The sequence below is a fragment of the Somniosus microcephalus genome, unplaced genomic scaffold (genome assembly GCF_052327205.1).
Source record: "Somniosus microcephalus isolate GS21.2 unplaced genomic scaffold, FLI_Smic_1.0 unresolved_chr1, whole genome shotgun sequence".
NCBI classification, from domain to species: domain Eukaryota; kingdom Metazoa; phylum Chordata; class Chondrichthyes; order Squaliformes; family Somniosidae; genus Somniosus; species Somniosus microcephalus.
The window spans coordinates 91,655,924-91,666,279 of NW_028225179.1; the positions used below are offsets into that span (position 1 = coordinate 91,655,924).

Here is a 10,356-nt window from a genome sequence, read left to right on the forward strand (position 1 = left end):
GGGTAAGACGATACATGATCAGTGGTGTACATTTAAGGAGTTATTTTACAACTTCCAAAAGAAATGTATTCCACTGAGAAGAAAAGGGTGTAAAAGAAAAGACAGCCATCCGTGGCTAAGTAAAGAAATAAAGGATAGTTTTCGACTAAAAACAACGGCATATAAGGTCGCCAAACCTAATGGGAGGATAGAGGATTGGGAAAACTTTAAAAAACAGCAAAAAATAACAAAAAGATTGATTAAGAAGGGGAAGATAGATTATGAAAGTAAATTAGCAAAAAATATAAAAACAGATAGTAAGAGTTTTTATAGATATATAAAAAGAAAAAGGGTGGCCAAAGTAAATGTTGGTCCCATAGAGGATGAGACCGGGAAATTAATGGTGGGAAATATGGAGAAGGCAAAAACACTGAATGAATATTTTGTATCAGTCTTTACAGTAGAGGACACTAAGAATATCCCAACACTGGACAAACAGGGGGCCAAAGGGGGGGAGGAGCTAAACACGATCAAAATCACTAAGGAAGTGGTACTCGGTAAAGTAATGGGACTCAAGGTGGATAAATCACCTGGACCCGATGGCTTACATCCTAGGGTCTTGAGGGAAGTGGCGGTAGGGATTGTGGATACATTGGTAATAATTTTCCAAAACTCCCTGTACTCAGCAAAGGTCCCGGCAGACTGGAAAACTGCTAATGTAACACCCTTATTTAAAAAGGGCAGTGGACAGAAGGCTGGAAACTATAGCCTAACAACTGTGGTAGGTAAAATTTTGGAGTCCATTATTAAGGAGACAGTATCAGGACATTTGGATATTCATAATTTAATAGGACAAAGCCAGCGTGGTTTTATGAAGGGGAAGTCATGTTTGACAAATTTGCTGGAGTTCTTTGAGGAAGTAACATATAGGGTGGATAAAGGGGCACCAATGGACGTAGTGTATTTAGACTTCCAAAAGGCATTTGACCAGGTGCCACACAAAAGATTATTGCTTAAGATAAAAAATCACGGGATTGGGGGTAATATTCTGGCATGGATAGAGGTTTGGCTATCTAACAGAAGGCAGAGAGTTGGGATAAATGGTTCATTCTCAGACTGGCAATCAGTAACTAGTGGTGTTCTGCAGGGGTCAGTGCTGGGTCCCCAACTCTTTACAATCTGTATTAACGATTTGGAGGAGGGGGCCGAGTGTAACATATCAAAGTTTGCAGATGATACTAAGATGGGAGGGAAAGTAGTGAGTGAGGAGGACATAAAAAACCAGCAAGGGGACATAGACAGGCTAAGTAAGTGGGCAGACATTTGGCAGATGGAATACAATACTGGAAAGTGTGAGGTTATGGACTTTGGCAGGAAAAATCGTAGAGCAAGTTATTATCTTAATAGCAACAAATTTAAAGTACTGAAGTACAAAGGGATCTTGGGGTCCTGGTGCACGAAACTCAAAAGGTTAGTATGCAGGTGCAGCAAGTGATTAAGAAGGCCAATGGAATGTTGGCTTTCATTGCTAGGGGGATAGAATATAAAAATAGGGAGGTATTGCTTCAGTTGTACAAGGTATTGGTGAGACCGCACCTGGAATACTGCATACAGTTTTGGTGTCCATACTTAAGAAAATACATACTTGCTCTCGAGTCAGAACAAAGAAGGTTCACTCGGATAATCCCGGGGATGAGGGGATGGACATATGGGGAGAGGTTGAGTAGATTGGGACGCTACTCATTGGAGTTCAGAAGAATGAGAGGCAATCTTATTGAAACATATAATATTGTGAAGGGGTTGGATCGGGTGGATGCAGGGAGGATGTTCCCTATGATGGGTGAAACTAGAACTAGGGGGCATAGTCTTAGAATAAGGGGCTGCTCTTTCAAAACTGAGATGTTGAGGAACTACTTCACTCAGAGGGTGGTAGGTCCATGGAATATGCTGCCCCAAAAAGCTGTAGAAGCTACATCATTACATAAATTTAAAACAGAAAAAGACAGTTTCCTAGAAGTAAAGGGAATTAAGGTTTACAGGGAGCGGGCAGGAATTTGGACATGAATCTAGGTTCAGATCGTACATGGCCCTGTGGGTAGCGGAGCGGGCCCAGGGGCCATGTAGCCTGATCCTGCTCCTATTTCGTGTGTCTAATTCTGTTAGATTCAGGACATGGTTCTGTGATAGTAGATTGGCGGTTAGGATCAGATCAGCCATGATCTTATTGAATGGCGGAGCAGGCTCGAGGGGCCGATTGGCCTACTGCTGCTCGTACTTCTTATGTTCTTATGTTCTTATAACACGGATTTATGAAAGGCAAATCATGTTTGGCAAACTGTTAGCGTTTTTTGAGGTTGTAACTAGCAGAATAGATAAGGAGGAACCAGTAGATGTGGTGTATTTAGATTTTAAGAAGGCTTACGATAAGATGCCACACAGGAGGATATTAAACAAATTAAGGCTCATGGGATTGGGGGTAATATACTAGCATTGATTGAGAATTGGTTAACAGACAGAAAACCGAGAGTAGGAATAAATGGGTCATTTTCGGATTGACAGGCTGTAACTAGTGCAGTACCATAAGGATCAGTGTTGGGCCTCAGCTATTCACAATCTACATCAATGATTTGGATGAGGGGACCAAATGTAATATATCCAAGTCTGCCGATGATACATAACTGAGTGGGAATGTAAGTTGTGAGCAGAAAGCAAGGAGGCTGCAAGGGGAGATAGACAGGCTAAGTGAGTGGGCAAGAACATGACAAATGGAATATAATGTGGAGAACTGTGAAGTTATCCACTTTGGTACGAATAATAGAAAAGCAGAGTATTTTTTAAATGGTGAGAGATTCGGAAATGTTGGTATTTAGAGGGACTTGGGTGTATTTGTACACAAATCACTGAAAGTTAACATGCAGGTACAGCAAGCAATTAGGAAAGCTTGTGGTATGTTGGCCTTTATTACACAAGGATTTGAGAATGAGTCTGACTGCAATTATATGGGGCCCTGGTGAGACTGCACCTGGAGTATGGTGCACAGTTTTGGTCTCCTTACCTAAGGAAGGATATACTTGCCACAGAGGGAGTGCATCGAATGTTCACCAGACTGGTTCCTGGGATGGGGGGATTGTCCTATGAGGACAGATTGAGTAGACTAGGCCTATATTCTCTCGAGTTTAGAAGAATGAAAAGTGATCTCATTGAAACATACAAAATTCTTACAGGGCTTGACATAGTAGATGCTGGGAGGATGTTTCCTCCGGCTGGGGAGTCTAGAACCAGGGGTCACAGTCTCAGAATAAGGGGTCGTCCATTTAGAACTGAGATGTGGAGAAATTTCTTCACTCAGAGGGAGGTGAATCTTTGGAATTCTCTCCCCCAGAGGGCTGTGGAGGCTCAGTCGTTGAGTATATTCAAAACAGCGATAGATAGATTTTTGGATATTAAGGGAATCAAGGGATATGGGGATAGTGCAGGAAAGTGGAGATGAGGTAGAAGATCAGCCATGATCTTATTGAATGGCGGAGCAGGCTCGAAGGGCCAAATGGCCTCCTGCTCCTATTTCTTATGTTCTTATGAAGTTTTTATTGAGTATTTTATTAAACAACGAATGTGCGTGTGTAAGGGCGAGTGTGTGAACTACAGATCGAATCCCTGAGATTCCTGAGGCTGGGAGGAAAATGTCTGGCTCCCATAGGGTGAGAGGACACTGGGAATACCGGGAATGGTGTGAGCACCTGCCAGCAATATGATTCCCACATAGTTATATATAACAAATATTGTAATGTAACTGGTTCCCTTCATGTTGTGTATGTACCTTTAAGAGAATAACTGGTCGCAGACTGCAGTACCGGCAGTGATCACCCCTGCATAAAAGGCGCTAGAGAGCTTCTGTTTTTTTAGTTCACTATTGACTTCCACCAGTAAAGACTTGTTTTGTTTTCACACCTGCTGGTCCGTGTCTCAATCATTCACGGGCATTACACTGGTGACGAGTAAGAAATGAACTTACCTGCAACTCGCCAGCACCTCAGATGACGTTGTTGAAGGTCGAAGCCAGAAAAAAAAAATAGAGTCCAAAGAAACTCGAGAAACGGACGTCGACCGTCAATCAGCGGTTTGAAAACTTGCAGGAGAGACTGTCAAGAGCCACGCTTAGTTCCCCAGTCTGTGGTTTCCCAGCTAATTGGGCTTTTGGCAGGTAGTGCACTGATCCTTCCTGGGCTGCGGCGGGCTAGAGCTCGATCGGGTGGCTCTGCAACAGGGCTGGGCAGCGAGTCGGGAGGCAGAGAGAGAGAGAGAGGGTGGAGCACACAGGTCGCGGCCGGTGCTTCGCAGCCGGCCAGCATTCGGACCTAAGAAGAGGGAGGGAAGTGTCCCAAAGGGTCCGCTCCATGACGGGAAAATAATAAAAACTAATATTAAATGAGCTAGAAACCGTGGAAAGCAGCGCTAACAACAGCGGGGAAGAAGGCAAAGTGTGGGAGGTGCCATTTTGTTAAATCGGGGAAGAAGGCAAAGCGCGGGAGGCGCCATTTTAGATTTGCAATATACCGAATACTGGCTGCATCACTGCTTTTGATAATACAATAGAGGACTGGACCACGTATGTGGAAAGAGTCGAGGTATATTTCGAGGCAAACGAAATAGTGGAGGGGAAAAAGGCATCGATATTGCTAAACTTAATGGGCGCTAGAACGTACGGCCTATTGCGGGACCTGATTACTCCAGCCAAACCGAAAGCGAAGAGTTTTAACGAAATTGTTGCTGTCCTACAGGAACACCTAAACCCTGCACCGCTGTTGATAGCAGAAAGATTTAAATTCCACAGGAGAACTCAGCACAAAGATGAGAGCAATGCTGAGTATCTTACGGAACTACGCAAGCTATCAAAGCACTGCCAGTTCGGAGCAGGACTGGCAGATACCCTACGGGACAAATTTGTCTGTGGACTCCTGAGTGAAGGAACACAGAAGAAGTTACTCTCAGAGAAAGAGCTGACGCTAGATAAGGCTTTCAGCGTGGCAGTGTCGTATGAAGCCGCAGCCAGGGGAGCTGCAGAAATTCAACAAAAACCACAGGAATACGGCACCAATGAAATGACACGGGGATTTGCAAAATGTTATCCCTGCGGCAGAACTAACAATGACCAGAAAGACTGCTGGTCCAAAGACAAAATATGCAGGCAATGCGGGAAGATGGGTCACATTGCACGTGTTTGCAAGTCTGGGAAGAAGACCAGCGACTACAAAAAGGAACCGTACAAGAAAGTACAAAAGATGACAGACAGTAGTTCCGAAGACCAGATGAGCGAAAGTGAATCTGGGAACAGGAGACTAAGCTGTCTCCAGCTTCACAATGTAATCGCAAAAGAGAATCACCGAACCATTTGGGTCACTCTCACGATAGCAGGGTCCCAAGTAAAAGTGGAATTGGATACAGGATCAGCGCTAACCGTCATGAATCAACGAGAATACGAGCGGCTATTTTCACACATACCCTTGAGAGAGACATCCATCATCTTGACGACGTATATGGGGCAAAAAGTATACCCCAGAGGAAAAATAAGGGTGCCTGTCGAATTCAACGGCAAGAAAATACGGAAATTCTATCTCTACATACTGCCAAATGGTGGACCACCGTTATTGGGACGGGAATGGATCAGGAAGATAAACTTAGATTGGCACTCCATTCATGCAATGACGGTGGATGGTAAAAAAGATGAAGAAGTCACTCCTGGACGATTGTCAACAATCTTAGCTAACGCCAAAGAAGTATTTCAACAAGAACTGGGCACGCTTAAAGGCATAACCGCTTCGATAAAAATAGAAGAGAATGCAATTCCCAAGTTTTTCAAAGCAAGACCGGTACCATATGCAATTCGCCCAGCCGTCGAGGCAGAGCTGGAGAATCTGGAAAAGGCGGGAGTTTTGTCTAAGGTCGTGAAAAAAACGTTAAGCAATAAGTCCGGGGAGCCAAGGAAGATTTGCATCTGTGGGGATTTCAAGGTGACGGTGAACCCAATCCTTCACACAGTACAATATCCTCTTCCAAGGATAGAAGACATCTTCGCCTCACTGTCTGGAGGGAAGCGTTTTACAAAAATTGACCTAGCACAAGCATATTTGCAGAAGGAGGTTGAAGAGTCCTCTAGGAAGTATCTCACGATAAACACTCACAAAGGTCTTTACCAGTATCATCGATTGGTATTCGGAGTAGCTTCGGCTCCAGCAATATGGCAAAGAGCGATGGAACAAGTCCTGCAAGGGATTCCGGGGACTCAGTGTTACTTGGACGACATCCTTGTGACAGGTGAAGATGAGAGTGAACACCTTTACAACCTAGAACAGGTGCTCACTAGACTACGGGAACATGGGCTACGAGCCAACCGCCCCAAGTGCGAATTTTTTAAGAAACAGATTTCGTATTATGGCCACGTGATTGATGAAGAGGGGTTACATAAGTCCCCTGACAAAATTGAAGCGGTTGTTAAGGCCCCAGCGCCTGAAAATGTGTCGCAAATGAGGTGATTCCTCGGATTGGTGAATTACTATCGTAAGTTTTTGCCGAATTTGTCGACAGTTTTGCACCCACTGAACGCCCTGCTACGAACGGGGGTAGCATGGAAATGGAGTGATGATTGTAAGCGTGCTTTTCAGAAGAGTAAGGAATTAATCACTTCAAGGGAAGTATTGGCTCACTACAAGCCAGCACTGCCGATCAGACTGGCGTGTGATGCGTCTCCCTACGGCATTGGGGCGGTACTGTCACATAAATTCCTTGATGGGTTAGAGAGGCCGATAGCTTTTGCGTCACGCTCGTTAACTTCTGCCGAGCGTAACTACACTCAGATTGACAGAGAGGCCCTCAGCCTAGTGTGGGGGGTGAAGAAGTTCAATCACTACCTGCACGGTCAAAAATTTACTCTACTAACCGATCATCAACCTCTTGTCTCCATTTTCAACCCTCAGAAGGGCGTACTGATAATGACGGCACAACGGCTGCAGAGATGGTCCCTTTTCCTAGGGGCACAGCAATATGACATCGAGTACAAAGGAACTAAACAGCCTGGGAATGCTGATGGATTGTCACGCCTACCGTTGCTGACGGTGGAAGAAGACTTTGCAGTGGATCCAATGGAGTTATTCCACTCGGCCATAGTCGAATGTCTCCCTGTGACGAATGCAAACATAGAAAAGGAAACACGGAATGACCCGACACTATCACGGGTCTATGATTTAACGGTGAAGGGATGGCCAGCACATGGCGAACCGCTGCTGCCAGCATTCTCGCCGAGAAGAGAACAGCTGTCAGTGTGCAGAGGAACCTTGATGTGTGGATCCAGAGTAGTAATTCCACCTAAGTTGACGGTTAGAGTGCTCAATGAGCTTCATGAGGGTCATCTGGGTGGGGTAAAAATGAAGAACTTAGCCAGAGAATTTGTGTGGTGGCCGGGAATCAATAGAGAAATCGAAGAGATGACCAAGAGCTGTGCAGGATGCCAGAAGGTCCAAAACGCCCCACCACAAGCTCCTCTGCATCCATGGGAGTGGCCCTCATCTCCATGGCAAAGGGTGCACATTGATTTTGCTGGTCCCTTCATGGACTCGATGTTTTTAATTGCGGTGGATGCACATTCAAAGTGGCCAGAGGTAATTAAAATGTCCTCAACCACCACGGAAAAAACTATCACAGTTTTACGAGCCATATTCGCCAGGAATGGGCTGCCTGAACAGATTTGCTCTGACAATGGACCACAGTTTTTGTCTGAAGAGTTCCGGAGGTTCTTAAAGAACAATGGTGTTAATCATTACACATCTGCCCCATATCATCCAGCCACCAATGGATTGGCCGAGAGGTTTGTCCAAACTTTCAAGAAGGCTATCAAGGCAATGTGTAATGAAGATATACCCCTACAACACAAGGTGGACAACTTCTTGTTTGCCTACCAGAATGCGGCACATGCGGTTACCAACCAAACGCCAGCCATGATGCTCTTCAATCGAAGACTACGATGCCGCTTGGATTTGGTTAAGCCAAACGTCAGAAGAGATGTGGAGAACAGGCAGTTTCAGAACATGAATGAAAGGCCGACCCGGAGTTTTATGATAGGTCAACCAGTTTTGGCCCGGGACTACCGCACTGAGAAATGGCAGCCAGGAACGATTTGTACATGACAAGGACCTCTCATGTATACCGTGGACGTTGGGGAGAGCATTGTAAGACGCCAAGCTGACCAGATTCTAGACTCACTGGAAAAAGTCAACTCCACACCACGATCTGATACACCGTTAATGAAATTGACGTTCCAATTGCAGCTACCGCAGAACCGGTAATATTGGAAGTAGATGCACCAAACAACGACCTTGATCCTGACTCAACATTGCCAGAAGAACCTGATACCCCAAAGAGGCGTTATCCAGACAGAATCCGGAAGCCTCCTCAAAGACTGAACTTATAATTGCTTAAACTTAACCAATGTATCTAGCAACAGTAACTGTGATTGTAATTAGTTATAATTTAGTTGTTAAATGAATGTTATGTACTGTTTATCTAAAAGGGGAGGAATTGTTGTGTATGTACCTTTAATAGAATAACTGGTCTCAGACTGCAGTACCGGCAGTGACCACCCCTGCATAAAAGGCGCTAGAGAGCCTCTGTTTTTTTAGTTCACTATTGACTTCCACCAGTAAAGACTTGTTTTGTTTTCACTCCTGCTGGTCCGTGTCTCAATCATTCACGGACATAAAACTTCAGTTATTTAAGCTAAATACTGTAATGAAACCGATTCCCTATTGTTATTTAATGTAAATATTGTAATTAATCTCTTGCCCTGTAGTTATTTTATTTAAATATTGTAATGAAACTGATTCCCATCACTCCACTCCCTCTATCCCACGGTCCACACCACAGCCTCCAGGGTGAGAGTTGAGGAACATCCCCTCCCATGTCCCCTTACCTTGTACCGTCTCACTGCATCCCGGACCAGCAGGAACTTGTGGTTTAATTGTGCGGGAGAATCTACACAACTGGCACAGATCAGAGTCTCATCCTCCTCACAGAAAAGCCTCAGCTTCTCACCGTGTTCCTTTCAGTGAGACCAGCCCTTCTCCATATCCCGGTTCAGCTTCTCCTCGTGTTCCTCACATTGAGACCGCTCCTTCTCCGTGTCCCGGTTCAGCTTCTCCTCATGTTCCTCACCATGAGACTGGCCGTTCTCCGTGTCCCGGTTCAGCTTCTCACCGTGTTCCCCACCGTGAGACCGGCCCTTCTCCGTTTCCCGGTTCAGCTTCTCACCGTGAGACCGGCCCTTCTCCGTGTCCCGGTTTAGCTTCTCACCGTGTTCCTCACCATGAGACTGGCCCTTCTCCGTGTCCCGGTTCAGCTTCTCACCATGTTCCTCACAGTGAGACCGCTCCTTCTCCGTGTCCCGGTTCAGTTTCTCACCGTGTTCCTCACAGTGAGACCGCTCCTTCTCCGTGTCCCAGTTCAGCTTCTCACTGTGTTCCTCACAATGAGACCGGCCCTCCTCCAGCTTCTGGTTCAGCTCCAGCTGCCGCGCTTTCTTGGAGAGATTGGCCAACACGCTATTACTGGTGTAGCTTCTCCCGGGAAGAACCACCCGACATTCTAAGCAGGACACGGACTGCTCCTGGTTTTCCCAACACTTCTGGATACAGGATTTACAGAAGTTGTGCTCACCGTCCAGTCGCACCGGTTCAATAAACAGAGACAGGCAGATGGGGCAGGTTAAATCCTTTGTCAGGGTGAAGACCTGTTTACTGACGGCCATCTCAGTTGCTGCTCCTTATTCGGTCGCTCACTTTACTTTCAGTTTCATTTCTCCCAGTTTATTGTGAACTCACTTCACAATCTGTCCTCTTAAAGGGACACTGTCATCAGGCAAACTTTTTCTGGCAAATCTTTATTTCTTTCAATGTCAAATTTATAAAACACAAAGGCACCAACATTCTTGGGCCTGGGGGCGTGGATTGAGGATGTAAGTCTGGGTGAGGGCTGGAATATGGGCTGAGAGCCCTTCCATGGTGATGTCCCTCAAAGACTAGCGGAATGACATCTCCACCCCTCCCCTGCCAGAAATCCCACCAGTTCCACCTTTACTGTGGCCCGGAGAAAGTACACCAGCTATATCCGGGTATCTTAATGTGGTGTCCTTCAATAATCAGACAAAGACTGCAGGAAATGATCAACAGGTGTTTACTCAATGAGGGTTCAAACTGCAACTGACTGTACAGAGCACTACTCAGGGTTTATATACAGGTGTGGTCATTGCCGGTACTGCAGGATACAGGAGCTGTAAAAAGTAGTTCTCCCCCTTAAAGGTACATACACAACAACACCTGCAGGAAGCGGGCG

General features: G+C 45.6%; 1 pseudogene across 1 annotated transcript in view; it reads right to left on the reverse strand.

Annotated features, from left to right (window-relative positions):
- LOC147095592 (zinc-binding protein A33-like) overlaps positions 1-9,772 on the reverse strand; it is a 63,306-nt pseudogene extending 53,534 nt beyond the window's left edge. Inside the window, exons 1-2 of the transcript XR_015074574.1 lie at positions 9,376-9,772; positions 8,939-9,063 (exon numbers count right to left, since the gene is read on the reverse strand). The product of XR_015074574.1 is annotated as a zinc-binding protein A33-like (transcript). The remainder of the gene's footprint in view (positions 1-8,938; positions 9,064-9,375) is intronic.
- Between the last annotated feature and the right edge of the window lie 584 nt (positions 9,773-10,356).